The 5,839-nt window shown below is 38.4% G+C and overlaps 1 non-coding gene across 1 annotated transcript; it reads right to left on the minus strand.

Annotated features, from left to right (window-relative positions):
• Positions 1 to 3,798: 3,798 nt before the first annotated feature.
• LOC148846421 (small nucleolar RNA R71) lies at positions 3,799 to 3,905 on the minus strand. Its single transcript, XR_016102661.1, has one exon. It is a non-coding gene; the product is annotated as a small nucleolar RNA R71 (small nucleolar RNA).
• Positions 3,906 to 5,839: the final 1,934 nt, after the last annotated feature.

Genomic DNA, 5,839 nt, shown 5'->3' on the forward strand with positions numbered 1-5,839 from the left:
AGATATTTGGTGTCAAAGTCTGTAGCTATGTTTGCTATTGCTGTAATTTGGGGTGATTGGTTACCTTCAGAGCTCCCTCCTATAGTCATCGGACCGGCTTTAAATACTGTTGCGACAATGATGTATAACATTATGAATCGGCCATACAATCATCTTTCCTGGCTCGACTTCGCTCGGTGGTTGAAGACCTGTGAGTGTTTCTCTGCCATTGGCTTTTACATGGAGCACGTTGAGGAGCGAGTTATCACGCTGGCTCATGTATTCTAGAAGGCTGGCCTTGGAGGATCGCAGCAGGTTTTTGGTCGATCATTGAGGGACGTTTGCTTCCGTCTTAAGGTAGCCGAGACTAGTCTGGCAAAGGCCACTATGAAGTTAGAAGCTCTCATGGAAGAGTGCGGCCGCCAGCGGAAAATAGTAGCTGAATGTGAAGCGGAGGTGAAGGAGCTGAAGGATTTTGAGGCTCGGGGACCATCGTTGAAAAGTATAGAGTCATTGAAGAAGGAATGGGCTAATTTGTAATCAATGATTTTGTAAGAACAAAGTGCTTATAATGAATAGATGTAAAGAAATTTTGTAGTTATGTTATCTTTGTAGTTTTGTCATGAAGTAGGTTTGGATTTTATTTTTTGATACCCTTGGTTATTCATAGGAGAGACATGTTTAAGCAATGCCATTATCCGTATTTTGCTTGTGTCTTCATCGCATCGTTAGGAAATTTCTAACCTTGGCGCATGACGTCCAATGTGTAGTAGACGTGAAACATGGAGGGGAATTCTCACGTTGAGCTGTAAATTACAGTATTTCCGTTATGACTTCCCCATTGCTATGGTAAAATCGACGTGCCTCCCTAGGTTGGAAGCTTGTCATGGGTCTAAAGCAATGGCAAGGAGTGAAGCTGCACTTGTATTCTGGCGATTAGATACGCTTCTCATTTCTGTAGTGATTAACCCAAACGTTGTTGACTTCATCGCAGATTTTTGGATGAAGACACTCAGTGTTTAGACGTCGTCGATTGTATATGGACCAATATAGCTAATGAATGTAAGCTAGGGTTTTATCGTGATTCGGTGTTAATGCAAGCATAGTGAAATTTATCGCAGATTGTTTAGAGAAAGCAACATAAAAGTGGATAGTGTTGCGCCGGTATTTGCGATACTATCAGGTGTGAAAGAGTTGTATCGAATGTCATTATGTGGATAAGTAGATAATTAACATTTGTAGAGAGGGAATGCCCCAATGTCTAATCATTATCAAGTGCGAATGAATGCCGTATAGAAGGAAGGAGCTGTGAGGCGAGTGTTAGTGCAGATATTTGTAGAAAAGAGTTGAATTACTTTGTAAGGGGGTGTAATTTTACTACCCATGCGGGAAACGAGAGCTGATATGCCTTAAGGAGGCGAGGCCCTTCGTGGGTGGTACGGTCAGGGTTTGGTCATAGTACAAATAATAGGTGTAAGATAGAGTTTATCACAACCACATTCGCCAAGACAAATAGCCCTAAGGGTTAATTATGAGTGGAAGATTTTGTTCATCACATGAGAGGGCTCACTGAGCCTTCATGTGGGAGTGAAATATCAGTGATAAGATTAGTGTCATTCCTTATTATTGTTAGTGTGCAGGACGGGTGAGGTTTGTCCCCCCACCCCCCCCCCCACCCCCTTGCTTATGACTTATGATGAGAGTAGAATTTATCACAATTTTACCTCCAAATATTCTGTCTTGCATACTGAGTTCGTACTTAATTGGAGTCATATTTCTTGTATTTCGGTTGAGGGCATGAAAGAAGGCATTAGGAGCAAAGAAAAGTAAATCGGATGATTTTTTACAGTTTCGGCACCGTTCAGTAATCTAGGTCTAACTTGCATATCCGAACTCCGATTGGGCTGATTCAAGACCCACTGGATAGATAAGAGAAAAATCCATAACTTTCATGTTTTGGGATTTCATAGATTCAACCTGCATCGAAATCAAATCCGAGCACGAAATTGGGACAAATTCGTAGTAAGGCCCAATCCGCAACTGAAGCCCAACTTGTAGAAAAGCCTGGCAACAGCCCAATTCGCAAAGGAGGCCTAATATGAATCCAAGAACAAGAAACCGAGAAGAGTCTTATCAGATATAATTTTATGATGTAATCCCATAAAGATAAAGAGATTGAGTTCATTAGATAAAGACATAAGAGTAGAATTAGACTAGGTCTTTCTATTTTTGAGAGATTAACTTCAAGAAAGATTAGGAGACCACCCCCTCCCCTTAAGCTATATAAAGGGGTAGGGGGCAGATTAGAGTGGCATCAAGAAGCAGAGGAGCAATCCAGCTATCAAGCAAGAAGTCTGCAAGAAGGAGGTGGCGGCAAGGAGAAGAGATCTCAACTCCAAGGGCAAAACCATGAGTTCTTTCTTTCTTCTTGTTTGTTTTATTTCTGCTAGTATGAATTGATTTATCTATAGTTAGGGTTGTGCAAAGCCTAATCATATCAATGAATATATTTTTATTCTGATTTATTCAAGATCTTGATTTCCATATAGTCTATGAATTGTCGTGCTTAATGCTATTAGGAGTGACCATCTCTTAATTGATCAGGCGTATGTGAATGAATCGAGAGAGGAATTCACATAGCTGACTACATAATTCATGGTGTGAATTGAATGGTATATAGGGGTATATAAACATGATTCATCTGAATATAATAGCTTTTTCCTTGGACTTAATGTGCTTCTATCTTGAGAACTCTAGTCGAGAGATCAATGGGTTACTTGATAGAAGTAGTTTTAGTATATCTCGAGAGAAAATATTAAATAAAATTGGAAAGACTTCAGCTTATGGGAATGACAAATTATCTTGGATAATCTCATCCATTAATATTCATTGGAATGGTTAGGTGGACCGAAAGCCCTAGCGAATTCAATCAATCGTTACATACTTCAGCATTGTTACTTCTGCTCTTGTTTTCCTTTTTCTGATTTGTCATTAGTTCTTATTCTCAAATCTGAAATTCGATTGTCCATATAATTAGGGAAGACTGTTGTTCAAATACTTATTTTGTTAAATCCTCATGGGAACGATATTTTTATACTACTTGATAACTAGTGCACTTGCTAGGTTTATATTTATAGCTATCAAGTTTTTGGTGCTATTGCCGAGGATTTAATCCTAAAATAATATTAGAACTTGTTAACCTTGATTAATTTGGATTTTTATTTCAGTTTTTATTATTTTATTTTGTTTACTTTTTTTTTTTGTTCGAGTTCTTGCTTTGTTCAGATTTACTAGTGCATGACGTGCACTAGAAGAGAGGGACTAGCATAATTCGATCCTGAAATCGCAAGGACCCTTTGCTTATTACAAAGGGCCAACAAAGGGAAAGCGAGAAAGGAGGTTCAAATTGGTGAACTAGCAATAGAGATTGAAGAAGAGATGGTAGAAGCAAATCGTACCCTCTTGGACTATGCCTGTCCAACCATTGATGGGGCGACTTCCAGTATTTGCAAGCCCACAATTCATGCTAATAATTTTGAAATCAAGCTTGCAATCATCCAGATGATTCAGACAAGTATTCAGTTTAGTGGGTTGCCAAGTGATGACCCTAATGCATACATTGTTAACTTCCTAGAAATATGTGATACATTTAAACACAATGGAGTTAGTGATGATGCTATTAGGCTTAGATTATTTCCATTTTCATTGCGTGATAGAGCTAAAGATTGGCTTAATTCACTCCCTACAGGAAGTATCACCACTTGGAATGATCTAACCCAAAAAATTTTGGGTAAGTATTTCCCACCCTCTAAAACAGCAAAATGAATTAATGATATCACTACTTTTGCTCAATTTGAGAGGGAATCTTTGTATGAAGCATGGGAACGATTCAAGGACATGCTTAGGAAGTGTCCTCACCATGGGATACCAACTTGGCATCAAATTCAGACCTTTTATAATGGCATTACCCCCTCTAATCATTCTATTATTGATGCAGCTGCAGATGGCACAATCACGAGAAATAGAGGAGATGGTGTCAAACAGAAGGGAGTACACCATATCGATTCCTTTGCTACTATATCTGTTCAACTTGCTAATCTGAATAAAAAAATAGATAGTCTTAATGTTGCAACAATAAATACATCATCTAGCATCCCATGTGATTTCTGTGGTCAAATAGGACATACTAATTCTAATTGTCCATTAGGTAGTCCTTTTACTTCACATGAGAATGCTAATTTTATCTCTCATACTGGCAGGCTAAGTTTCTATCCCTACTCAAACACATACAACCCAGGGTGGAGGAATCATCCAAACTTTTCATGGAGCAACAATTAGCAAAAGGCACCCATGGGATTCCAACAACAATCGCCCCCACAAGAAAAAAAGAATAATTTGGAAGAGATAATTTCTAAGTTCATCAATGCTACTGAAGCAAAATTCCAAGAACATGAAGCATCGATCAAGAACTTAGAAGTTCAAATGGGGCAGATTGTGAATCTGTTATCGGAAAGAAAAGAGGGACGGCTACCCAGCAACACAGAAGAATCCTAGAGAGCAAGTAAACGCCATAGCTTTAAGAAGTGGGAAGACAGTTGGCGAAATCCAGAAGTATGATGAGGAAGCTGATGTGGCCGATTTGCAAAAGGAGACTAAAGGGAGTACACCTAAACTGAATTTAGATGCTATTAAACTCCCTATCCCCTACCCTAGAAGAATTTTGAAAGCTAACTTTGACAGACAATTTGAGAAGGTTTTAGAAGTATTTAGAAAAATACATATTAACCTCCCCCTTCTTGATGTATTGTCACAGATGCCAAAATATGCCAAATTCTTGAAGGAGGTGATGTCAAACAAAAGCAAATGGGAGGATTGTGAGATGGTGAAGTTAAATGAAGAGTGTTCAACCATTCTTCAAAAGAAATTGCCCCAAAAGCTTAAGGATCTAAGGAGTTTTTCTATACCTTGCACCATAGGGAATACTGAATTTGAAAAAGCTTTATGTGATTTAGGTGCTAGTATAAATTTAATGCCTTATTCTATTTTTGAAAAACTTGGACTGCATGAACTAACATCTACAACTATTACCCTGCAACTAGCTGATCGAAGCATTAAATATCCTAGGGGAATAGTAGAAGATGTTTTAGTCAAAGTGGGTAATTTCATCATTCCTATTGATTTCATTGTGTTGGATATGGAGGAAGATAGGACAATGCCATTGATTCTAGGGAGACCCTTTCTTGCTACGGGTAATGCTTTAATTGATGTGAAAGAATATCTACTTACTCTTAGTATCAATGGTGAAGAAGTGGTGTTTAATGTATTTAAAACCATGAAATGTCCCAACACAATTGAACATGAAATATATGCAATTGATTGCATTGATGTTTGGGCAGTTGAAGTAGATACATCTAAATCAGAAGACATGCTAAAAGTTGCACTTAACAGTAGTCCTAATCAATTGCAACAAGCAGAGCAGAAGTTTGTACTGAAATTAGAACTACAAAATTTGACTTCTGAGTTAGACTCTTTTGAAATTACAACTCATAATGCATCTTTTATTAGTTTACCTCCATCTTACACAAAACTCCTCCCATCTATTGTGCAGGCCCCTATTCCAGGTTTAAATCCACCCATGAAGGATGAGAGGGGGAAACATCGGAAGTTAAAAACCAGGTGGAGTGGACCCTTTGTAGTGGCTAAGGTATTCCCTCATGGAGCGATTGAACTGCATAATGGTAAGGGAAATACATTCAAGGTAAATGGGCATCATTTAATGCATTATATTAAAAGAGAGCAACCCATCCACCATGGGTCCATTCTCTCCTTGAAACCGCCATGAAAGAAAGGTGAAAGTCAA

Source organism: Nelumbo lutea, chromosome 7, assembly GCF_056320005.1.
Source record: "Nelumbo lutea isolate HS-2025 chromosome 7, American lotus-T2T, whole genome shotgun sequence".
NCBI lineage: Eukaryota > Viridiplantae > Streptophyta > Magnoliopsida > Proteales > Nelumbonaceae > Nelumbo > Nelumbo lutea.